The sequence below is a fragment of the Hyperolius riggenbachi genome, chromosome 1, assembly GCF_040937935.1.
Source record: "Hyperolius riggenbachi isolate aHypRig1 chromosome 1, aHypRig1.pri, whole genome shotgun sequence".
Lineage (NCBI taxonomy): Eukaryota > Metazoa > Chordata > Amphibia > Anura > Hyperoliidae > Hyperolius > Hyperolius riggenbachi.
In genome coordinates this window covers 523,617,942-523,644,844 of record NC_090646.1, presented here as the reverse complement: position 1 = coordinate 523,644,844, position 26,903 = coordinate 523,617,942, and the positions used below count along the sequence as shown (strand labels likewise).

At 44.5% G+C, this 26,903-nt stretch overlaps 1 protein-coding gene across 3 annotated transcripts in view; it reads right to left on the bottom strand.

The window, feature by feature from the left end:
• Window positions 1-26,903, bottom strand: part of RPH3A (rabphilin 3A) — a 521,629-nt gene that overhangs the window by 350,919 nt on the left and 143,807 nt on the right. The window contains exon 1 of one of the 3 annotated variants that reach the window (XM_068245908.1): window positions 22,371-22,703. The exons of 1 other annotated variant lie outside the window; for it this stretch is intronic. The gene's annotated coding sequence lies outside the window, so the exon portion shown is untranslated. Of the gene's footprint in view, window positions 1-22,370; window positions 22,704-26,903 lie in introns of those variants that run through there. One more of the 3 variants, XM_068245925.1, reaches the window with a different exon arrangement.

The following is a 26,903-nucleotide window of genomic DNA, read 5'->3' as shown; positions in this document are numbered from 1 at the left end:
GCTTTACTCCTGGGGGGGAGGGGAAGCAGCCATCAAAATCTACAGCAGTGCAGCAGTGAGCACAAGGTCTGAAAACTTCACTCTGCACATGGGAGGGGGAGGGGGAGTGGGGGGGGGTACACAGAGTTGCCATGCATACAGCTTCAACTTCTCTCTGGGGAGAAGAGGGACTTTTGTTGCAGTGCTATTAGTGCCAATATACCAGTACATGCATACGGTATGTGTTGTCGGCTTATACTCGAGTCAATAATTTTTTCCAGGTTTTTTGTGTAAAAGTTGGGGGGTCTGCTTATACTCGGGTCGGTTTATACTCGAGTATATACTACCTACCGGTGTAGATGAGGCAGGAGGAAGTACAGGAGTTCTAGGGGAAGGTACTTTGTCGTTCTAATTTTTAAGTATGATTATCCTTTAGCCCGAGTCCCTATTCGCATATATAAGGGCTCTGCAAAAAAAAAAAAAAAAAAAACATACAACAAAAAACAAACAAAAAAAACCACATAGAACTGCGATTGCAATGCCATTTTTTCCTACATTTCTACTGTATACCTTGTATAGAAGAAAATATGTACAGCAGGGCCAACATTTGTAGTGCATTCATGGAAACATCCCCATGGAGGTTCCATCAGCTTGCAAAGTACCTAGTGTTTTGAAATCTCGCAAGCAATCCCAAATTGGATCGCTGTTTGTGGGAAACAGCCCTCAAGCACTAGGTTTTAGGTTTTTTGTACGCCCTTGCTGTGAAAATAAAAAAAAAAGTACAGACGTGTTCTTATAAGGCCTAGTGCTACATATTTACGTCATCATGTCACGTCAGTTCAGTGCCTTTTTTCATTCATGGGGCTTGATTCACTAAACCGAGATATGACAAATAGCACGCCTTATCAAACATATCACACCTTATCAAAGATATCACACCTTATCAAAGTTAACACGCCTTTTCAGCGTAGCATAGCGAACGCTATGAACCCGCAGGGGCTCAGGGCAGGACGAGTGCCATTGGCAATTAGCAGGCATAAAAGTTTGTAGCGCTCTCTATGCTACTCTGATAAGGCATGTTAACTTTGATAAGGTGTAAAATCTTTGATAAGGTGTGCCATTTGTCACATCACGGTTTAGTGAATCAAGCCCCTGGTGCGGTGTGATTGTCCTGCGCCAGGAGAGCCCGCCACAGGACAATTGCACCACACCATTTCAATTTGCACAGTACCCCATGGCAAACTCGGGGGACGGTAATATGCAGAGCCCCAACCTCGGAAGAGTGACGTGCTCCTTGCTGGACAGGAGGTAGGTCACTGATTTTTAGCTGATCAGCACAAGTGTGCCGCACCAGCAAGATTTACATAGACTGTTGCAGTGCCATTGACCCTAATACAAGTGCCTGCCATGTGGTACCACTCGGCAACGCACTGCAGTCTGCATAGTCTGAAGCATTTCCGCCCTACATCTTGGATAGTGTGGCCAGTCTCAGAGACCAATGGCGACTACGATAGGGGAGTGGCGAATAAGCAGCAACTGAGAGTGACGCAGCATCCTAGTGTGAAAGGGGCCTTAAAGTGAACCTCCGGACTAAAAAAAATCGACTCTGCAGCACTGAAAAGGCTTTGTGTTTCTTTAACAGTTTCACAGCATCAGAACTTTGTTTCTCTTATACAAGCCTCATTTTTAGCTGCACAAAAGAAAACTGCCCGGGCTTTTTTCCCCTGATGCAGTGCAAAGCATGATGGGATTTCTGATTTTGTTGTTCTCGTTCTGCTGTTTTGGTGCAATTTTTTTTTTTGACATTTTGAATTTGACATTTGAAGCCTAGCGTGTGCAGCTGGGAGGGGTAATCAGGACACAGGATAGTTAGAACTGTGTCTCCTGCTCCTTGTCACCTCCTTTCAACCAAAAAGATGGCTGCCCCCATGAATCACAAATATTTGCCTGTTCTTTTAAAACAGTGTGGGTAAGAGATTATATTACCTATCTATTCTAATTAACATAACTAATGTAACTTGATGACAGTATGTTTGTTTAGGATGAAGTTCCCCTTTAATCCTTCCTCACCTAATCCAGAAATAAACGGGAACTCTGAGGCTGTTTTTCCACACATTACTGAAAAGCTGTCAGTGTCAGGCTTTGACTCAACACATACAGTAAGAATAGCTGAGAGTTGCTATCAGGGCTGGTTCTCTTATGAAGCAAGGTGAAACATTTGTATTAGGCGCAGAGGTTACAAGGGCTGTATGTTTGTACTGCGTGTTTACACTAACAGCAGTCAGAGTAGGCAGAGAAGCGAGAGGAGAGCAAGGTGAAGAGGTCATCATTGGGGAAAAGCAGCTTGTTGTGCCGTGTGAGAAGTCTGACAGTGAGCGAGGAGGGGAGCAGCAGTGTTTCAATTGACTTGTACAGCAGAAGGGAGGAGATGGCACTGCTGTCCTGACTGAGGAGGAATGGAGTGGCTGAGGGTGAGCAGTTTGTTACAGATTCACAAGCCAGCCAGTGTGCCATTATGTCATGTGAAAACATTTCATGAAGCAAAGTAAATTGTCGGGTGCTGTGCAATCATTCCAAATGGGGGGGCGCATGCTCACGAGTTTGCCTCAGCCAGCAAAAAGTGTAGAACCGGCCCTGGTTGCTATGTCACAAAGCATCTGGCTCACCCATGCAGACTGTTGATTTTCCATCTGAGAATTTCAGGCACAAATCTAGGCAGCAATCATTCACATATCAGCAGGAGTCTGCAGGTATTTTACGCCTACCAGAATGGGATCAGATGAGTGCTTGATTGAATCACAAATTCTAAAGGCAGATCAGAGTAACCTTTCTGATTGGAAGTGTGGTGGGATTAACGAGAATAATACACCTAAGCACTCCTGCAGGATGCTGGGGAAATGAAAATGTAAAGATAAGTTATCCCAACTGAACAGTTAGCACATCAATACAGGAATGCAAAATTTGTATCTCCAAACCTGAGGGAAACTCTGATTGTGCGTAATCAATCACACTGAACAACTTTCTATGAATATTAAACCCAAGAAGGACTCCAGGCTAAATGATTAGGTTCACATTTAAAATAAAAAACATAACAATTCTAGTGACTTCACTATCCTAACCTCGTAGAGTTTGGGATATACTCGCCGTATAAGACTACCCCTCTTCCAACGCACACCAAATTAAAATTTAAAAAAATCATGTACTGGTGCTGTGTATGAAGATGCTGGTGTTGTACTGTATGTGTTACCCAGTATATAACAGTATATAGGCGATTGACTTGTTGCATTGGTCAACTCTCCTTGAGTAGACTGGTCAGCTCTCCTTGTCTACCTATTTATCAGAGCGGTATGGAAGAATAGATTGCGCTCCCTCAGCAGGGTGTCTGAATTTCTGCTTCTCGACTTACTCCAGACCACACTTCACTTGCTATGAATAGCTGTAATCACAAACAATGGACATGCTCATAAGCCTTGCTGAGGGCAACACCCAGATGGGCAAATTCGGTAAAACCTGAAACCACACTAGAAAAAAAAAAAATATGGGTCACCCCCAGCGGGTCTACAAATTAATCACGGTCTCCAATCTTCATTACAAAACAGGATTAGTCTGCACAAAAAATGCACATTCAGCCACGGTGGTGCACTAAGCCTCCAGATAAGACCGTGGTCCCTGCTCTAGTGTAACAGTAGGATGAGCATGGCAATGTGTATGGACATTGCAACTGTAAGTACACTAGAGCATGTCCAGAGAATGCCATGATTTGTATTTGTTTCTGTTTGGAGTGTACAGGAGGCACATGCAGTGCTGGTCCCCAACAGCACTATCTGGAAATGTAAGCAGCCTCCATGTGAGTACCTGGCATGTTTATTCATTACAAAGTACATCCTGCTGTTAGGACCCTAAAGGAGGAACCAGGGGATAACCTGGAGGCTAGATGCATTATAAGGCGTATGTAAACTGCTGAAATTGTAAAAAAATAATAAATGCAAAGATATGTGGATATGTTATATATTTTTACAAGGAGTGAATAAATATAGGTATTAAAAATATCAATTTTTTTTAAATCGGGCCTTTGTGTAAGGCTTAAGGACCTGGACCCGTATGCGATTAACTTTTTCTCCTGAGTTTTCTCCTAGGTGAAAAAACTTTTCAATAAAATGCATTTTTTAACCACCAGCAAGCAATACTAAAAATAATTTTGATAGTACTTTTTCACCTACTTTTTGTTACTTTTTCAATTGCAAAGTCCTGAAAAGATATTTTACATTGAAGATGAAAAAATTCTCTCCTGGAAGAAAACTGAGGAGAAAAAGTTAATTGCATATGGGCCCTTATGCTTTCTCCGTCACCAGAGAACAGGGAGTGTGGCTAATGGCTATCTGTACTTTGCATGATTTGTAGACTGTATTAGGCTCGGTCTATACTTGTCCAGTTGCAGATCCTATCCATTTCAAACGGATCCGTTTTTCTAAATGTTGTCCTTATTTAGCATACGTTTCCAGTCCGTTTAAACGTATGTCCTTTCTTCATGTGTGTTTCTATTGGATAAGAGATAATGTTGAGGGGAGGAGTAGGCAGTAGGCAATTCGTTTTTGCCTCTGTTTTGTGTGCAAATGTTCTCCGTGTAGAGCACGTGTCAAATTCTAGCCCACGGGTCAAATTCGGTCCGCAGCGCCATAAAACTTAGCCCGCCATGCTTTTATAATTAATATTGATTTTGGCCCGCTGCTACGCTCCCAGCTCCGCCCCCTCCCACCCGTCATCTTTTCTTGCCTTTATTGTGGCCAGCCACTTGAGGCTTGCTCTGCCCTCTCTCCTGTACTAGTGATAGAGTCTGGCTATGCTCTGTCACTCCCTTGCTCCGCCTCCGGATGTCAGGAGGAAGGGTTCATTTCCTCCTTGTCCGCCGCTTCTTTACCTCCTGGAGTCGGCGGCCCATCCTGCACTGAAGTCCGCTCCCCTGATCCTCTTCACCGCCAGGCGTGCGGCACAGGAATTAGCTGTGACGGGAAGACAGCAGAGCGGCTCTGATTTAATAGGCGCGTATACAGGAAATACTTACTTCCTATATACGCAGCATTATTTGGGGAGCCGCTCTTCTGTCTGCGTGTCACTGCTGATGCCTATACGGCATGCTGCGCCGCCGGTCGTGCAGTGAAGAGGATCAGGGGACTTCAATGCCAGACGGGCCGCCGACTCCAGGAGGTAGAGGAGTGGCGGCTGGGGAAGGAGGGGGCGGCTAAGGCTGGCTACCTACTGGGGGCACCTACCTAGCTAACCTATTCTGGGTTCACCTATGCCTGACTAACCTATACTGGGGGTACCTACCTAGCTAACCTATACTGGGGGCACTTACCTAGTTAACCAATACTGGGGGCACCACCCTATCTAATCTATACTGAGTGCACCTATGCTTGACTAACCTATACTGGGGGCACCTACCTAGCTAACCTTTACAGGGGGCATTTACCTAGCTAACATATACTGAGTCCACCAACGCCTGACGAACCTATACTAGGGGCACCTACCTAGCTAACCTATACTGGGCACCTACCTAGCTAACCTATACTGGTGGAATTTACCTAGCTAACATATACTAGATCCACCTATGCCTGACTAACCTATACTAAGGGCACCTACATAGCTAACGTATACTGGGTCCACCCATGCCTTACTAACCTAAACTGGGGGCACCTACCTAGCTAACCTATACTGGATGCACCCATGCCTTGCTACCTATACTGGGGGCACCTATACCTGGCTACCTGCCTAATTATACTAACGGGGCGGGTTTTTTCCCACTGCGGCTATAGCATGCGGTGCAAATTGTCAGGTGCTGCGCGATCATTCCAAATGGGGGGGGGGAGGGGTAAATGATATGAATGTTGGCCCACGACCTGGTCTAAGTTTTTCATTTTGTCCCTCTGTCTAAGTTTAAGCGAGATCAGGTTTTTAGGTAACCTTTCACTAACCCTCCGTGTATCCAGGATCCGTGAAAAACCTACAAATCCAGACTCTGTTCAGTTTTTCAAAACAGATCCCATGGATCCATTTTATAAAGTTTGTGAAGATGGCCGCCATTTTAAACATTGGTATCCGTGGCTCCAGTTTCGATCTGGACCAAAAAGCGGAGACACGGATTCGTTTTGAACGGACCCTTAATTTATTTCCTCTTGGAACATTTTCAAAAGGCAAAAAAAATATAGCAGCTTCCATCTTATTCTCGCTACAGGGTTTACTTAAAAAGATGCTTTGCTTTGTAGCAGCAGGAGATCTGCTTTCCATATCCGTGGCCCAAACAAATATTCAGAATAAGTGTTCTGACTCAAGTCAAACTTGGCACTGGAAGCAGTTCTGCTGCAGGTGTGTGGCTCAGACACTTCTGAATAAAAAGGAGCTGTACCAGAGACATGTTAGCATTATTCAATTCACTTTATCAGCACCCCGCAAATGAAAAAGTAAGAAAGTAGGTTAAAGAGTACCAACAAACTTGCTTTTTTTTTTTTTTTTTACTTTTTTTTTTTGCCTGCTGGTGGCTCAAGAGGCATTTTATTAACAAGCTGTGGAAATATTACAGAAAAAATACCTCAAAAGAAAAAGTGAATTGCAAATGAGCAGAGTCTAGGAAAAGTCGTAAAAGTACATATCATCCAGCCCGCTCACTTACATACTGGGGGAGCAGGTGATCTACTCCAATAATTCATCTGTCTCTGTAATTAACATTCAGGTGGATTCCTGGAGTGGATCACAGCTATCGGCATTGTAAAGGAGAGAAGGGCTCTGCCTCTGACACAGGAGACTTGGGTTCAAATCTCGGCTCTGCCTGTTCAGCAAGCCAGCACCTATTTCAGTAAGGAGTTTTTCGGGCAAGTCTCCTTAACACTGCTACTGCCTACTGAGTGCGCTCTAGTGGCTGCCTCGCAAGCGCTTTGAGTCCGACAGGAGAAAGGCGCTATACAAATACTGCCATTATTATTATATTATATGTACATTCGTGACATGACTTTTCCAGGCTCTCTGCCACCCTGCTAATAAATATTTTATGTCAAGATTTGCTTGTTGTGGCCTTACACACCCTCCCAGCTAGTGCCAGTGTACATTATAGTGGCTGTATTTTGAAGTGCACTTTATATTGCCTGGAGCATCCTTAGCAATGCAAGTCAGACATGAATTAGCATCACCATGAGAGGCAGGCAACTACCATTTCTACATGGGAAAGAAGAATGGTAGTTTGCATATTCCCCTAAATAAACAGATGTCAAAGCACTTTTATTTATCTGAGGAAACAGTGCTGATAACAGGACTTAGGCTTCTTTTACAGTGCGACGTTAAAGTTGCACGTTAAAACAACATTTAGGCTGCTTACACACTAAGACGTTACAGGCGCACGTTAGTCCACATCGAAGAGCACCAGGCCTTGCGTTAGGTGCACGTTATGCGACCTTAACATAGCACCTAACGCAACGTCTTGGTGTGCAAGTAGCCTTAACGCAGAATAACGCACTGCAATGAAAAATCAATGCCCTATTCACAGTACACACGTTGCGTTGGTGACTAACGCTGCACGTTAAGTGAAAATACTGCATGCAGTGCGTTATACACGTTATTAGCTGCGTTGGACTGTTAGCACATGCTCAGTAGTGACTTGGAAATGTACTTTTCATTGCCTGTATGCTCTACTGTATGCGATCATAACGGGGCATGAACCACTTGACGACCGCAGTGTTAATCCCACCCAACGACCAGGCTCATGTTTGCAGCACTGGGCTGTGCAGGCTTTTCAGCCTCCCGCACAGCCCAGCTATGGAGCCCAGCGATCGGACTCGCCTTTGTTTTGTCCCTAAGGGGACATGCCGCCTGAGGTGTCCGATCGATGTGGCCGTTTTTTTTTCTCAGCCTATATAAGGCTCTCTCTCCCTCCCCTTCCCTCTTCCCCTCCATAATCTTTATGGAACAGCATCAGCCTATGAGAGGACAGCGCTCCCCAGCCAATCAGAGGCCGGGGATCCCTGATCTTGTACAGCGCTGCCGGGGACCGCAGCACTGTACAGTTGTAAACAAAGGGGATTTCTTTCCCCATTCGTTTACAAACAGCCTGGTAGTCGTGATTGGCGGCTAGCAGGCTAATCACGGAACTCCGTTCCGTGAAGTGGCAGGATACGATCACGCATGCGCGGCCGTTCCCTAGGAAACTGCAGCCCCAGGGCTTGATGCCAATCAGCGTTAGGCGGACCTGGGGCTGCCGCCGCTGCCACGCCCATCGGCATTAGGCGGTCCCCAGATGGTTAAGATACGTCGCAACTTTTTTGGGGCACTGCGTTGTAATTTGCGTTGCGACTTTAATGTTGCATTAAAACGCAACGCCCTACTGTGAAAGAGGCCTAAAAACGGTGAAAAAGGTTGTTTTTCTTGTCTTGCAGCTGAATAAAGCAGATTTTACATCCTACTGTTATGGCTGCTATCTAGATTCAGTCTTAGAAATTCATACCTTAAAATGAAAATAAGAATCTACTTTTTCTGCTACACTTACAATTAATTATATTTTCAGTTCAGGTTGGCTTTAAAAGCCGGCAGCCGGCCGTGTGAACGGGCCCTAAAGAACACAATGTCAGCTGAGTGGCTGATAGAATTTTAGCTTTTTGGCAGAACTGCATAGAATGTAAACAATACAATGACAATGAAAAGCACTCAGTTATAATACAGTAACGGTGATAAGATGCTAGAAACCACCGTGGAACATCTTCCATTGTACAGACTTCAGCTAGAATCAATAGAAGAATGAAGTCAAGTTTTTAGTAACCCCCAGTCACCAATATATCATTATTTGCCGGTGACCCGGGGTTAATTGGCATGTGTTGTAGCTTTCTGACTGCAGCAAAGCACAGTTTTCTCTATGTAGGAAGAATGTGACTACAGCAAATGGAAAGAGCGACACACAGCTATTAGAATAATAGCAAGAGCTGAACTCCTATCAATCAGCAAGAGTTATGGGTTCAGTGAAAATTCATCGTAAATAGATTGACTATTATACTAATATGGGTCAAAAGTTGACTGGCAACAGCCGCAGAAAAGAGGTTAAGCCTCAGAAACTGGAAAGTGGTAAATTTAACGGAGATAACTTGATGACCATTACGTTAAATGGTTTCTGCATTCAAAGCATATGATGGAGCCAAATGCAGAGAGTAATTATAAATGTAGCCAGAAACTATAGATTTTTATTGTCTGATATTGCAAGATCAGACAATAAATTGGCATGCCTTTGCTGTACCACTGCCTGGAACAGATACTGCTTCATCATGGAAAGTTTGCTGAATGGGATGGAATTTTCCGATAGGTAAACCTGTTCTGCCACTCTGGGATACAAGGAGATGTAATGAGGCATATAGGAGGTTTTCTAAAGCTAGCTGCTGTCACATGGATCTATGCTTAAATACATGTGCTCCTGTTGGGGTCATTGGACTCTATTCATTGCCAAATACCTCCCTAGACCTTCCATTCCACATTAGGTCTACTTCTGTTCTTGCTTGTATCTAGTTAGTGTGCCTGCTTTTCTCACAGTCTATCTTTCATTTATTCATTACTGTGGTCCTAAGACTAACAAAAAAAACAAAAAAAACATAACTCATTTAACTTCCTAGTTTTCCAGGCAGGTACTGCTGGTTTATTAGTGCAGTTCAGTCGAAGTACTGTATTGCTGCCAGCTACCTGAGCATCTTGACTCTACTGTATTTCCTGAACTTAGGTTATCCTGCTACCTGTCCTTTCCCAATATCCCATTATGCTACTATCCTGCCTTGTACTCAATCCTGTCCGTCTAGAATCTTGTACCCTGAGTAATCCAGTTTATCCATTTTGACTTCAACCTGCTTCTGAACCTGGGTTAGTGAACTTTATCTCCACCTCTGCATTGGCACCTCAATTAGTTCCTCTTGCACATGCTTTTGCCTCAGTGCATGTTACTACTGCCATGTCTTCGTTTCTGTCTTGGAGCCCTACTATGTCATTAGGATCTCCATATCCTGAGGTTATCCAGATCCCAAAATCCCACCTGTTATGGCTTAGCCACCCATGACAACTTCAACACACTCATAACTACTGAATGCTGTAAGTATTTGTAGACATGCAGTGTCAGATGACAATATAAGGTGTAGTTGGTGGCCCAAACAGTTTGTCCAAATGTCGCCTCCTAGATTTTTCCGAAAATCATGTGGTTCAGGTCACTTCATGGCAGGTCCACCCCTGTATATTCTATGCGTCACACCCCATGCATAATCTGCAATGTGACTATGTCCCTCCACCTATTGCTATAGCAAACCCTTCACGTTAGAACAGATTAGCTTAAGCTCTGTATTCACCACCCGACGGATCCAACGACGTCCCCTTGACGATGGTCGTCAAACGACGCCTCTTCCTGGCGGCAGGTGTGCATGATGTCACACAGCGTTACACGCCCGCACGAACAAGAATTCAAGCAATTGCAGTACTTTGCGCAAGAGTCTTAAGATCTTAAAGATCTGATCCGCCGTGACGGTCGTTAACGCCGCACGACGTCACAATACCACGGAAACGACTGCTCATTGCTACAAAAATTGACGGTGGGAAAATCGCTATGTGGGTACACAGCTTTATACAGCTCTGTCTACAGAGTGAGAACTCCTTATGTTGGCAGCTTTACCAATCAATCAAAAGGAAAAAAATATATACAATATCTCCATGTATGTAGCTATTATACCTCCATTTCTGGAAATGAAACTAGAGTTCGGATTTGCAGGTGTGGCCAACACTGTACCCGAAAACAGAGCTGGGACAAGATCCTCCAGCACCCAAGGCTGAGACACCAAAGTGCGCCCCTCCATCCCTCCCACCCCAGCTGTCACACCCTGATTGCTATTAGACTAAGAAGCGCCACAGGGCTCACAACCTCCCCAACACCTTAATATCTAGTTATCTGGCTTGCAGTCACTGCTATGTATCCCCTTTTCTTATTTCTTTCTGCTTCAAACACAATTAGGAATGAAAGCTGAATGAATTGTGCGCCCCCTCCTACACTGCGCCCTGAGGCTGGAGCCTCTCCAGCCTATGCCTCGGCCCGGCCCTGCCCGAAAAGCAACCATAACGGAGCAGAAATGAATTGAGACTGCGAATGCCAAGACAAGCAGGAGCCAGGGATCAATGCGCCCTGCTATTTGCCTTGGATGGGCTGAACTCCATTGAGAGCTGGCTGACGTGAACACAGATGAATGCAGAAGCAATATGGCCTGATTGTGTACACACCATTAGAGATATGCTTGACTAATTACACGGCTTGGGATGTCATGTCAGCTCTTTATAAATGGATACATAATATGTATAGTAATTAGCTCAGATGTATTGGACATGTACTTCGCAAAGCAATAATAGCTGGAACAAAACGTTTTCAAGTGCTCCTAGCTTTTAATGGATGAACTAGCAAACAGCAATATACATATTTATACATCTGTTTATAATCATATAGACAACTGGATTTTCTAAAGAAATCTCGAAAAATGAATCACATAAAATGATTTAACTTAATGTTCTTGCTCTTTAGCACGCCTTTCAGATAATGGCCTCAATTCATTATGAGCGGTTAGCTGAAATAATTAAGGTCAGTAAAATACTGCATTCATTTTTTTACACTTTTTTTTCCCAAATTCACTAAGATTTACCGCATGAGGTAGAAGTTCGGTAATTTACCAAACATGCTTCAGTTCACTAAAGCCCTGCTCCGTAAGTGTCACTTACCAGCTGTGGAGCAGGTAGGGGAGGCAGGAAGCCGTGTGCAGAGTCAGTGTTTTCTGTCCAGCGCATCCCTTTAGATGTTCTGCAGCCACCATGGAGAAGCTCTTCTGTATAAGAGTATACAGATATTCACATCTAAAGGGATGCAGAAAAGCCATATAAAATGTCTCCTTCCCCTGCTCTATCGGAGCGAAGTCCCGCCTTCCAGGGTTTCGGACTAAATCAGGGTGAGAAGCAGGGCTGCGTGACTGTCCCTATTGGCTGTCTGCTACATCTGTCAATAGATTACCGCATGGAGAGTGCGAGAGCTGGAGAAAATACCAAACATTTTTGCTTGATTTACCAAAAGCGTAAGGGCCTGTTTCCACTACACGCAGATTGGATGCAGAATGGATGCAGAAAAACTGACTCCAATGAATGCCTATGGGCCTGTTACCACCAAACGCGATTTTTCTGATACAGATGTTTCCATAGGCATGCATTGGAGTCAGTTTTTCTGCATCCAATCTGCATGTAGTGAAAACAGGCCCTTAGTCTTTGTGAATTGCAATCTATTGACATTTCTTGAGGTATTTACCACACAAGTCGGTAATTTACATGACTAGTCGGTAATTATACTTTTCAGTGTGGCAATAGGTTTAGTGAATTGGCATTTGCAAGGGGACTGGTAAAATAAGCTGTTCTCTGCATTACCGAATACGGTAAAGCTTAGTGAATTGAGGCCTGTGTCTGTTGTGTCATGGCGCAACAGACAACATAATCGCATCACAATGCCATGCAATTATGTTTCAATAGGCCTTTCACACTGGTACTTTTGCAGTACGGTCTGATGATTTCCAATGGAATAAGGCACAGAATGTAGTGCATTACCGGTCGATGTGCGCAGTGCGAGCATAAAGCCTATGGAACGTGTGTTGTACTGTACAGGTCGCATTGCAGTGGTAGGCTACAGTGTGAGTTTACATCACTGTTGCATTGCGATTCTCATTTTCAGGATGTGCAGCTCACCCTTTAGGCTGGTTTCACACCAGGACGTTGCGTTTTAGGGGACGTTATGGTCACATAACGTGCTCCTAACGCAACGCCTGGTGCTCTCTGCTGTGGACGTCAGAGTGAGCCGCGTTCTGCAGCTCACTCTGGCGTCCGTGATGCGTACTCTTGGACGCATGCGGCATCACGTGGTCCCGCCGGCCAATCGCCGCACAGAGCGGCCGCTCCAGGAAGTAAACACTGCACGTCACTGAGTGCATTGAATATTAATTAGCCATGTGCCTGGCCGCTCTCCGCTCCTCCCCAAAATGACTGAGCATGTGCAAACAGTCTAATGCGGCTCAGCCGCTTATAAAGTACTCCATGCAGTACGTTGTCTTATGGCGCAGCGTTACTAAGTAACGCAACGTGGGCACTGTGAACAGCCCATTGATTTTTCATTGCTGTGCGGTGGGGTGCGTTACAGGCTGCTCTAACGTGCGCCTGTAACGTCCCACTGTGAAACCAGCCTTATAGTGTGACTGTAGCCTAAGGTTATGTTCACAGTGAGACATTACTGTCCTGCGCTATAAAGTCATAACACAGTTTACAGCACTGCAATATTAAGCCTATGCGACGTTCACAGTGTGATGTTAACGTCGTGTTGTAAATGTTGCCTTATGGTAACGTACTGCTGCAGTGCATTACCTCTAAATACTGGTGTTAACAGATACAGGGAAGCATACTTTTCATTGTCTGTATGCTCCACTGTATCTACTATATACAATGGTAACGCAGCGTTAATGAACGTTGTAACTTTTTTGGTGCGTTGTGTTGTAATTTTGTGTTGTGACTTTAATGTCGCATCACAACACAACAACCAATGTGAAGCTAACCTGACTCACATTGAAACACCCTTTTCCCTTACTTTTTATTCCATAACTGTGTAACTGTCGGGCATAAAATCAATTCTTTACTTTTATCTGGTAGACAAGTAATAAGGATGTTAAACCAGGAAATCCAAAAGTAAAAAAAAAAAAAAAAAAAAAAAAAAAAAAAAAACCACACTCTTATGGTGGCCATACATGGTAAAAATTTTTCATACAATCTTACCATTTCTATGCAATATAAAGTAACTGCCTAAATTATCATTTCAGTATATTCACTTTATTTACCCTCATACTACATAGAAATGGTAAGTTGTATGAAAAAATTGCACCATGTATGGCCACTATTAATTTTCTTAATCATAAAACAACATTCACCAGTTTCCTTGACTCTTATTTGGTACATTGCCACACAAAGGAAGTTCCAGGGCATGCTGGGTTGTTTTTTTGCTTCTTTACTTTCCCCTCAGACTTAACTAAGGCAGCCTGATTGGCTGAAACCTCTTTCCCTCCTGTTTTCCCCTCCCACACCTCTGTTCCTCTCTGATTGGCCAATATTTCTCATGCTGAGAAAATGCACATTCTATTGTTGAACTGGGTGGAAGTGCCTGAAGACTGTGTGGAAGTGCCTGAAGACTGGGAGGAGGGCAGGCAATGCATACACAGGCAGAGGAGAGTAAGGGAGGAAATGACATCAGGATTGGCTTCAAGATAGACACAGTTAAAATGGAGAATCCTAAGAAGGATTTTCTCTTTTTTTTTTACTATAGAAAAATCACTAAAATCAAAACGTGGACAGTGCAATACATATTTAACTAGAGCAAGTATTTATCTACTTATATATGTGTTTTTGTTTCTGAGATAGTATGGCTGACAGCTTCTCTTTAAAGACCTTCTCTGCCGAGAACCTAGTGTGCGTACAGCAGTCCCTGACAGTGCTCGATGTGTCGCAAAAGATCTGGCCTGCCGGATGAACTCAGCCAAACGTTACCCAACTCTATTGTTCTCCCGTAGTTACCCCTTCTTCCCCCTCCCATTCTGTCATGTGCCACTCGTTATCCCTCCGCCCATTTCATAGTAACAGATTGTGTCGCTAAGTTGGAGGCTAACGGCAGATCTCTACAGCATCGGCTCGGAATTGTCACATAGGTGTACCAAGCAGGGCCCATTCACACCTGAGCGGGAATCACGCGATTCCCGCTCATAGCAAACCGCTAGCGGTTTTCTAAAAAACGCTAATTCCAAAAGAGTCGGCACCGTCTTAGTAAAAATAGCTCTTTATTCCATCTCAAAAGTTAAAATAGAACAGCATGGTGTATGGCAGGACTTTTGAGATGGAATAAAGAGCTATTTTTACTAAGACGGTGCCGACTCTTTTGGAATTGGACTTTACTAGTCACCTGGGAGTGCACAGGTGATTCGAGTCGTGGCACGTCACTTTCTTCGATTTTTCCCCCATTGGTGCATACCATACACAGATTTTCTAAAAAAAACGCTACACATTGTAGCAAGTGGCAGTGTTCTCCGCGATAACTGCAAACGCGCTACATGCAGCGGTTTGGCGGCGATTTGCGATTCGCAATTAGCGATCACGATTAGCGTGCAAAGCACACTAATCTTGATCGCTCCAAAACCGCCGCAGTGTCCAGTGATTTTTCCACGTTAATCGCGGGAAAAATCACTCCCGCAAAACGCATTTTGCGATTATAACTGTGAACAGGCCCTAAGGAAACAAAAGTCCAGGAAGCAGCAAAATACTACTAATGAAATGTGCAGCAGTCAGCACTAATAGGAGTTATTTAAGGATTGTGAAAAAGCAAAGCAAGAATTTCATACAGATTTCCTCCCGCCCTCTACCCCCGCATCGCCCAATTTCTGACAGCAGCATGTCATGTCTGTTTACTTCACTGAAATCATAATGGCCGAACTCCTCTTCTAAAACAAAGTCATTGTAGAGAGTGGTAACTCACCAGCCAGAGCTCAGCAACCAGAGATCATGGTCAGCGTTTCAAGATGTAAACGAGTGCTTCCCCTTCATTCCATCTCTAATGACTGGTCCCCTAATGCTGAATACACACGGTTCGTTCCCGCATCGATTCCCGACGAATCGATTATTCCCGAACATTTCCGAGCGCATTTCGATGAGTTTTAGGTCAATTGCCATGTAAAGTATGGAAAATCGACCCAACGATCCATCGAAACGCAAATTGGACATGTTAGAAATAAACGAATCGACGGGAATCGTGCGTCGCATCGACGGGAATCGAGTGCGCGAACGAACCGTGTGTGTCCAGCATTAGACGGATATAAACTATTTGCCATTATCTACAGGGAAGCTGAGAACCTGTTGTCCTGTACAATTCAACACAATAGCAGAAGCAATGTTTGTTTTCTGCTGGTTCCACCCTGTGCTCCATTACTGCTCAATACATCGGGAGTATGTCAGGTTAATGGGTCACTTATGTTCTCTACTGTTCTCTTGCCTTGGAGAACTCTTGCAAATTATAGCTAGTCATTTCAGCACAGGGTTTTCAGGAATGGTGATCCAAGCAACTCTATACTCCATCTGCTGTCTTAAAAAAATGGCCTAGTGAAAGGATTAGGTTGGGCAAAAGATTGAAATGCTCTAGTGTACATGTTTTAAGTGTCTTTTGTCCTCTATGGCTCTCATACTACATAAAGGGTGGTAAGATTGGTCTGTGATCTTTCATTTTCAAAAGACTATAGTCTGATGTGTGTATGAGGCTTAAGGCGGTGGGTGTTAACCGACACTGGTCTTGTCACTGCCCTTGCTCCACAGCCCTCTACATCTTTCCAATACTTCCTGCTTCACAGCTGGAAGGAGGAGGTATCGGGAGGATGCAGAAAGGCATGGAGCATTGGCGCCAGAGGCAGCAACCAAGGCGAGTTAACGCCCACTGCCCCGGCCAACATCAACTAATGCTCAGTTTCAGTTTTTCCTTCTCATCCTTAACCACCAATATATCTGTTCCCGTCTGTCACTCAGTTCACCTGTCCCAGAGATGTAGAAAGTGTAATCAGTTGTCAGGGCTGACCAGGGATAGCATGTCATTTACTAAGGACGCATGACTGCAGTGATGATTACAGCTGGCCCCACCCATTTATGACATCATACTTGTCCCAGCTGGGGGCTGGGCTTTCACTGTGTAGGAGGGTGCAGAAAGAAGGAACAGGAAGTATGCGTAGTGTTTATATACAGTGGGTTGCAAAAGTATTCGGCCCCCTTGCAGCTTTCCACATTTTGTCATATTACTGCCACAAACATGAATCAGTTTTATTGGAATTCCACATGAAAGACCAATACAAAGTGGTGTACATGTGAGAAGTGGATCGAAAATCATACATGATTCCAAACATGTTTTACAAATAACTGCAGCAAAGACTGGCAGCTGTAATTGCAGCAAAAGGTGGTTCTACAAAGTATTGACTCAGGGGGCCGAATAATTAAAAAAAAACACACCCCACTTTGCAGTTATTTATTTGTAAAAAAATGTTTGGAATGATGTATGATTTTTGTTCCACTTCTCATGTGTACACCACTTTGTATCGGTCTTTCACGTGGAATTCCAATAAAATTGATGCATGTTTGTGGCAGTAATGTGACAAAATGTGGAAAACTTCAAGGGGGCCGAAAACTTTTGCAAGCCACTGTATGTACTTCTACATGAGGGTTTCATTGTTCTGAGCCATAGGTGAAGGCTAGCATTTCATGCAGGAAAAAATATGCAAGAATGTGAGCTGACAGGAACTGATGGACTAGCTGCCTGCATAAAGTGATCTAGCAGTTTTGATTTAGGCTACTTTCCCAGTGGGGCGTTGCAAATCCTGAAAAAGCCATATCGCAATGGAGGAGAAAAGCCACATCACGTGTTATACCGGCACACATTGATGCGTACAAGGTATGCAGTACTGCACTGCAGGCTTCCCATTATGGCAACCAATTCCATTGCACTGCATTGCTAACACGTTCCTGTGAGCGTACCACTACATGCAATGCAACACCCCACAGTGAATATAGCCTTAAAGGGAACCTAAACTGAGAAGGATATGGATTTTTTTCCTTTTAAAATTATACCAGTTGCCTGGCAGTCCTGCTGATCCTGTGTCTCTAATACTTGTAGCCACAGCCCCTGAACAAGCATGCAGATCAGGTGCTCTGACTGAAGTCAGACTGGATTAGCTGCATGCTTGTTTCAGGTGTGTGATTCAGCCACCACTAAAGCTAAAGACCTCAACAGGAGAGTCAGGCAACTGGTATTGTTTAAAAGGAAACATCCATATCCCTCTCAGTTTAGGTTCCCTTTAGGCCTCTTTCCCTCCAGGACGTTGCGTTTTAGGGGGCGTTATAGGTCGCATAACGTGCCCCTAACGCAACGCCTGGTGGTGTTGGAGGAGGACGCTACATAGAGCTGCATTAAGCAGCTCTTGGTGCGCCTTTTTTGTCCTATGCGCTGCGGAGACCACGTGATCGGAATACTCCGCATCACGTGGTCCCGCCAGCCAATCAGCGGCCACTCCAGGAAGAGAAAGTACGAAAGCGGACTCTCCGCTCCACCTCTTTGGCACAAAAAAAAACCATTACTGAGCATGTGCACACAGTCTAACGAACGCACAGCATGCTGCACTTTCGTATAACGGCCAGCATTACACTAACGCAACGTGGGCACTGTGAACAGCCCATTGATTTTTCATTACTGTGAGTTGGGCTGAGTTACAGGCTGCTCTAACGTGCGCCTGTAACGTCCCACTGTGAAAGCAGTCTTAAAGCTGACCTATACTAAGAACTTCCTCTCTGCTCTAAGGCTGCTTTCACAGTAAGACGTTACAGGCGCATGTTAGTGCAGCCTGTAACGCAGCCCACCGCACAGTAATGAAAAATCAATGGGCTGTTCACAGTGACCATGTTGCTTTACATTGTAACGCAGCACCTTTAACTAAAGTGCTGTATGCTGTGCGTTCTACGCGGCTAAGCCGCGTTAGACTATTTGCACATGCTCAGTCATGTTGGGGAGGAGGGGAGAGCGGCCAGGCACATGGCTAATTAATATGCACTGCACTTTGTGACGTGCAGTGTTTACTTCCTGGAGCGGCCGCTCTGTGCGGCGATTGGCTGGCGAGACCACGTGATGCCGCATGCGTCCAAGAGTACGCATCACAGCATCACGGACGCCAGAGTGAGCTGCACAACGCGGCTCGCTCTGACGTCCACATCAAACACCACCAGGCGTTGCGTTAGGGGCATGTTATGCGACCATAACGTCCCCTAAAACGCAACGTCCTGGTGGGTAAGTAGCCTAAAAAATAAGCAACAGCACAATAACCTTTAAAGAAAAACATTTCTTTATTATAGTGGATAGAAGTCCTGCAATAAACCTGCAGTGTGTTTGTCTACTTCCTGCTTTCACGAAAGCAGACATTGGGTTACCATCCTACGTTTACAAAATAAGCTGCTCTGCTAAGGCTGCTGGGATTCCTGAGCTGACAAAGCTGAGAGATCAAATTACACTAGTGATTAGTCACAGATGAGGGTAAATTAGACAGGCCAAACTCTCTAAATATATGCAGGGTAGATTTCCCTAAGTTTTCCTTCTGTCCTGTGCAAGAATTCAGGTCCACTTTAAGCTACGTTCACACTTTTAGAATTCTGTAATGGCGATGCTACAAGAAGGCATATTGTGCACGTTCATTTTCATAGCATATAGTATGGCTATGGTAACGTGCTTGTTAATGTACACGTTCTGCAGAAATGCACTGTACAAAGTTAGATTGAATACCACAGTTCGCTGCAATTGGACGGGAAGTTCGTTCGCGCACAGCAATGAACATAGTATGAATGCATTCTAACATTAGGTGTATTGTCTTGCATGCTATAGGTCACTGATGGCGAACCTTGGCACTCCAGATGTGACAAACTACAAATCCCATCATGCCTCTGCCTCCCCGAGTTACGCTTAGAGCTGTCAGAATATTGCAATGCCTCATGGGACTTGTAGTTCCACCACAGCTGGAGTGCCAAGGTTAGCCATCACTGCTATAGGTAATAGTCCACCCTGAAAAACAACGGAAGGAGGGTATTTGGAAAAATAACACTTCTTGCTTCTTGGAGGGTAGAGGTGGGGGAACATTTTTCTGTCACTGCAATTTGTATGCAGACTGTGGGCTGGTGCACACCAAGAGCGCTTCTGAGTGCTTTTTGAAACGCTTGCGCTTCAAAAAGCGCTTGGCTAATGTATTTCAACGGGATGGGTCACACCAAAGCAATGTGGTTTTTTTCCAAACGCAAACGCAGGTCCTGCAGCATTTTTGCTGATTTCTGAGGCGATTCAGCCTCAGTGTTAAGTACTGTATAGGAAAGTGGAAAATCGCTAGATCAGAGTGAATTCTCCAAGCATTTTATTACAGAAGCTGTTCAGTTACAGCTCTACTGTAACAAAGAATAAAAAATGCTACGCCAAAACGCTCCAAAAATCTACGCATGCTTAGAAAATGGCTAGGCACGTGCCTAGAAAAATCACTTCAAAAAGCGATGAGCGTTTGCTTTTACGCTAGCGCTTTTTGGTGTGCACTGGCCCTAAAACTGACCCAGTCAAATGCAGTTGCTGCCGATAAGAAGCAGCCCCTAGCTGCATACAATTTGTGTGTATGCCGGGCTTATCAGCCTCTCACTGACCATCTCCATGGCTGGCTCACACATCTCCTAAAAGAGAATTACAACCATCCGTATGTGCTCATTGTCCCGAATGGCCAATACTACAGCTTATTAGCAGCATTATGTGTAAGCAGGGCAGCTGATAATGGACAAACAGAACTGCACTCTCCACAGATATCTTGTAGTTGGATATTTTTTTTTCCATTCACTTCAGTTGCGCTCTGCAGTGATGCTAAGCATATGTCTGGTGGTGGCTGCCACTGTCTGATCCACAGCTGTGCACAATGCTGGGGTACCTCGGCACCAATTCCCCATCACTGTCAGTAAGGGGACTAATCTGGAATGACACAATGGCAACTTCCATCAAATGGGTATTTATGGTCACCACAGAATACCATCAATATGAATGAAAGCAGCGCTACTGCCTCATCCCTTTAAGTCTGACACATATAAATTACACAGGTTCTACCTGTAATTACAGCCCATTAGATTTTGTGCAGTCAGTGCTTTACTTGTATTTGATCAACAGCACCTAACTCATATCATATGCTTTAAAAGGGATGAGATAGAAGCCTTGAATAAAAAGTGGAATCAGGCACACAGCTGTGATTATGAAATGCATTAGTAGCATGAAAGCAATACTGCTCCCTTGGGCTTGGGACAGGTTCTCTTTAAACATATTGATGTATGGCGAATGGAAAATAATATTCCTGGTAGCCTTTGATGTTAGACTATCAGAACTGCATCTCTCTTCAATTCATTCAGTGCTTTTATTTTATTTGGGAGGAGTGGGGGGGGGGGGGTTGTTCTACCATATAAACTGTTACCTCAGCGCGCCTTGAAGCAAGCACACTGGCAGATTGTGTTTTAGGATGGATGCTGTAAATCCGATGCTATGCCAGGATAAATAATGGGAAGCACTCTGCTCTTGTCACATGGAGCCTAAAACTAATCAATAAGCCTCAGCTGAATTGACAGTCACATCTCTCGATAACCTCACCCTAGGAGGGCACATTTTTCCAGCTTTTGTCAAATTTGGCGCTGGCAGCTCCGCATGCCGTGAGACACCCGACAGTTATTGGGGGGTGGTAGTCCAGGGAAGCAAAATCAATATTTGAGCTATAGGGGGTTAACAGCACAGTACAATGTAACCTCAGGTATGCCACCTTCTATAATCGGAATTAGAACATTTCTAACGGGAACACATGCAAATAAATAAAAAAAGAAATTAAACAAAAACCTGTTAATTAAAGCTTACCTCCAACACATCAGTAAAATTACTGTCATTGTAGTCATTGACGCATAGGAAATGAGATGTATGCCTTGTCTTAAGAGCTTGCAATCTACAGGCTTTGATAATACAACAGAAGATCTCTATTTAGCTTCTCTTTTCAGAAGTAAAATGCACTCAGAAAGCTCCCAATAGTCTCAGCACACAGAAGGTTAATGCTGCCTAATGAATTGTCAGGTTCCTTGCTGAGAGCTGGACTTAACCCCTGCAATGCACAGCAGACAGGGTGCCGCTAGACAAAGGCAGTGTGACAGCACCCTGTGCACAGTGCTATGCAGCACACATCTGCAAACTTGCTGCAGCGCTCTGACAGCCCCATCTTGCAGGCAAGTGCTCCCTAATGTAGGTTATTGGCGCAACCCATAAAAAAAGAGCCTTCTCCCTATTGTCTGCCGGTGGAGAAATGGTAGCTCTGCTGACAGCATGACATTAGTGGCTTCCTCCCTCTAAATTAGTATGAAGGTTTCTAGGAATTCCCATTGTGATCAATACAGAACCGGATATAACCTGCCCAAGTTTACAGCACAGGTTGATACAAACACAAGCAAACACAATAGTCCTGCAACCTGTATAGCAAAACTAGGAATAAAAAATAGATCTATTTCATTACAGACAAGTTCAGTGCCCTAGAATGTCTGGAGCAATGGGAATGCAATGCCTCAATTGTTCCCCATTATGATCTGGTTATAGAGCTCAAGTCTTGTTACCCTGATGTCAAGCAAGAAAAATACAGAGGGTTATCAGTATACAGCATTTAATAAATAGCAGCACAATATTGACAGATGTATGGAAATAAAGCGAGAGGTGGATTTACCTGGAGCTGAGCTCAGCAGCGGTGGACCTGTAGAAAGAAGCTCTGCTTTTGTATCTAATACTCCCAAAGCTGCAGCCTCTGATGAGTTGCCTGATTCAATGTAACACACAAGGCGAGGGAGGCGAGCTAAAGTAAGTGCTACACTACATTTCCGTCCGGGGATGTCTGCAGCTGACAGCAAATGCTGGAGCTGGCGATGTGTGCGCACTCTCCTGGGCTGCAAGCCGTGGGAGCATCAATACACCTCATCAGCTGAGGCTGCAGAACACGCCTGGCTCTGCTATGAATGAGCACAGTGCAGGGAGTGTGCACTGCACACCATTCATGTGTTCCTATGCTCAGCCAGCTCCCCTCTGTGTACTGATGCTGTGCATGGCCCATTGCTATCACAATCAATGGAACTGAGCTAGTGCATGGATAAAACATGACTGGGACTATGCTCAGTATCACTGACCCAGCCTATAATTCATTTATAGTCGTTATAAAATCCAAGTACTCTGCAGATGTATTTCCTTGTGAAAACAGGGGGTGCTTATACTGACTCCATCTCTTATGTATATGTCATTGGATGAAGCATTATTTATAATGTGTTAATAATGATGATACACTTCAGGGCTGGGCACAACCGACATGTTTTGTCTGTTCTCTGCTAATTGCTAAATGAACAGTGAATGGCTCTTATTTTATAGTGCCGTTCACACTTGTCACGCTGCATTGGATCCATTGCAGTAAGCGGACTGCTTCCTGTGGATCTGATGCAGCGTGATAAGTGTGGGTGGCTCCTATTCATAAAATAGCAGCCGTGACAAAAAAATGTCCGCTGTAGTGTGAACAGAGCCTAAGGGGGAGCGCATCCGCCCCAGGCTCCAGCAGGACCATGGCGGACCATTGGAGCAGAGACTTCACTGCCTGCTCCCGCTGGCCACACGTGATCCGGCTACAAGTGGGAACAAAGCTAGGGCTGGGTTCACAGTGGGTATTGTGTTCCCTGTAACAGCAGGAACGCAGGGAGAGCGGCACCACATGCATATAGTGCCACATACAGCCGATGAGAAGTATCCTCCACAGTCACTGTTAACATGCAAGTTTTGTGGTAACGCAATGCATGCAGGGTGTTACGATGCTGCGTGCTTTTATACTGCAACCAACCCACCTCACTGTGAAGGTGGTGCATTGCAGTGTGGCAAACTGTTAAAATGCGGCTGCCCCACAATGAATGCACCACTGTGAATGCAACACAGTTTGGTACACCTGGTGTGCAATAACTGCTGAAATGTACAACACAGGCTGCATTTACACTATTGTTTTTTAAGGCTGGGACCAATCTTGTCAGTGCAGAAAATGCAAATGTTATTCTGCGCATGATTTTTCGCACACTTTCCACAGTAGCTAATCAATGTCAATGTGAAAACACAATGTATGATATTTTGTTCCAAGATGTGTAATACTTTCTGTATGCAAAATTTGCATTTAAGTGAGAACCCTCCCACACTGGCTAAGGCCTCTTTCAGACGGGAGGTGAAACTGTGCGGTTGCCAAGCAGTTGAGCATCCCCTCTGCTGCCCGCCAGTGCAATTCTGGTGCAATTTAAATGTAGGCAAATTGCAGCAGTAATAATTCCACGCTTGTCAAACGCTCACACATTGTGGTGTTACCCGGCAGTAGAGGACCGCGACATGTTGAGTCTGAGCATGGCTCCGGCTGCGCTCAGATCGGACTCTATGGGAGGGGGGGGGGGGCGCCTGTCTAGCACTGGTACTGAGCACTAACAAGCACTCGGACGATGCAGGAGAGCAGCTGACAGGCAGTTAATTCACCCCCTATCAGCTGCCCCTCTGAAAGAAGCCTAACATTGGTTTTCCTTGTAATGCGATTTTGACAAGTGTGGTCACAGCCTATAGATGGTCAATCACATACAAATAATTCAAGCTTGAATGCAAGTTTACCGCCTGGGCCGTCCCACCTATGACGCGAGATGACGCAGCTTCCTCAGGCGGCGGAAGTGTGGGGGAGGTGCCAGGCAGGTACAGGAAGAGAAAAGTGCGCCTGGCCTGCCATCCATCTAGAATCACGCACATGTGTCGCCACGTCCCCGCGTATGTGTCGCAGCAGCCCCCGCTCTGTTTCCCTCCCTGCTTGTTAGATATTGTCCTCCGCTCCGTCTATTACAGCATGGCAACAAGAAAATGGCCGCGAGCATCCGCATCCTCACAAGTTTGCCTCAGGCAGTAAAAAGTGTAGAGCTGGCCCTGTTTACCGCAACCCATGTGAACATTCCATAGAAATATAATTGCATTAGTCAATTAGCTTGTTACATAACGGGCACTAGAGAACAGCAGTGCACCTGCGACCCCCATTTGGCTACAGCCCTGAGCAGTACAGCAGCATACAAGGACAAGTGGATGCAGAAACCTGGGGTTTTATTAGGAAAGATTGCATTGGGATGGGATTATATTTTCCATTGCCAAAGAACACAAGGGATGCAGTGTGAAAGGACCCTAAAAACTGTCTCTCAAATCCTTATTGCCCACACAGTTATCCTACATGCTTTTTTGCCAAAGTATTGTCAACTGCATTAAAAATCCACTGTTCAGTTAGTGTTGAAAAGCAGATGTTGTGCATGGTTACGTCATATTCATAGGCACAGTAGCTGTGTATGAGATGGGGTGAAAGCTTACAATCAATGAAGCTGTGGTCTATAAGCTTCCATATTTATTGGCTTATTACCAATAATAGTCAAATAGATGCAGATAATTCCGAGTTAATGCTAATTTGATGCAAATATATGTAGTTTGGACTCGGCAGCATCATTTGAATGGCCTGTTTTCAAGATACAAGAAGTACTGCTTGCTGTATTCTTGTGCAGTACCTCACACAACATTATTATTAAGCATGGGGACATGACACATCAAGACTGATGACAAGTGTCTATAACATGCCAATTCTGTATGTGTGGCTATATAGGTTATTGGCTCCTGTGTACCATACCATGCCGTGCTGTTGGTCCAACAACCTTGTTAGTGTGGTAATCATAATTTCCCATTAGGAAAAGTTATCATGTAGCCTGAGACAACTTTCAAGAACAGGCTGAAGGCCATGGGATGTCCACTGGATGCAAGGCCACCAATCAAACATCAAGCAAGAACATCAGTGTAAATACCATCATTCCCATGACTTTACTTATGCTGGTGTTCTATCAGAAAATAATGCCAGCATTTAACACTGGTGTAAACCCAGCCATAGCCATATTCCTGTTCAAAAATTCCAGATATAAAGTTACTAGTCTTTTGAATAATTTGCTCTTAAGCTGTGTGCAAACATTTGTCCGTGATGGTCAAAATGATTGTTTGTGATCATTTCAACCAACTGTCTTCCCAGCAACCTTTGACAGTCATAATGAAACTTAAAAAAGGTTGAAGGCGCCCAATGTATATTACTATATAGTAAGTAAATAGAGGTAGTCTTACCTCTCCAGATGAAAAACACCAATAATAATATTGGAAAGGATTTCATAAGAGCACAATTGAAAACATGACAACACGTTTCACTGGCTATTACCTCCTTCTTCAGGAAAAATTAAAAGAATAGGTGCCTTTACAATGACTGTGTGGAGCATCGGCGATGAGGCCCACAGGAGGTGGTACTTTTTGCTTTAGTGGTTTACTAATTCTAAAGATCCCAAGGAGGGCGACCGTCTAGTTTCTGTGTAATCGTGGAGAACTGAGCGGGGGAGATATTTCCCTCTAGGTAGGTACACACGGTGGTTGCAATGATTGCAACCCACCATTGTGAGTATAAATTGTTAACAAATATATACTACTACAGCCTAACAGACAATACTGCACTATAGGCTCCTGGTCTCTTCCTCGTAAAACCATTAAGATAACTTTTTCCAGTTGACAATCATGATGCTCAGCTGGGATGCTTGGGTTCAATAAGGAGGGGAGAACAGAAGTAGGAGGTGGGCAGGGACAAAAGCAGTCAGGTAAAACATGCAGCCCAGCTGTCTGCTACCCACCTGAGATATGCCTAGAACAGGAGATGTCTGTGCAATCATGAACAATCTTGTCAGCCATCGGACCTGTGTGTATGTTTAGCTTTGTACTAAAGTGCTGAAAGACAACTCAGAGAAAGCAGAAGAATATCCAGTTACTCAACCAGGAGGGCAAGAAGAAAAATACATAAATCACAACAGATAGAACCACAGCTGGTTTGCCACACATTCACTACTAGAAAGCTTCCCCTGTCAATAGCATTTCACTGCTAATCAAAAAGGTGTCACACATCTGCAGTCATGATTTCTGCCTAATTCTGGTTTCCTACATCCTACCTAGCCATGTAAAGATTCACCAGAAGTGATTCTGCAGCACTGCATTCAGTGATCTTGCTTCATTCCAATGGTTTGCTAGAGAAAGCAGCTCTCCTGGTAAGCCCAATCCACAGTCACTGCATATTCACTGCAGACACCTTCATTTGCATTCATCCTCTGCAGAATTCAACAACAAGCTCTGGAAATACTGGTGGGCGGAGGTG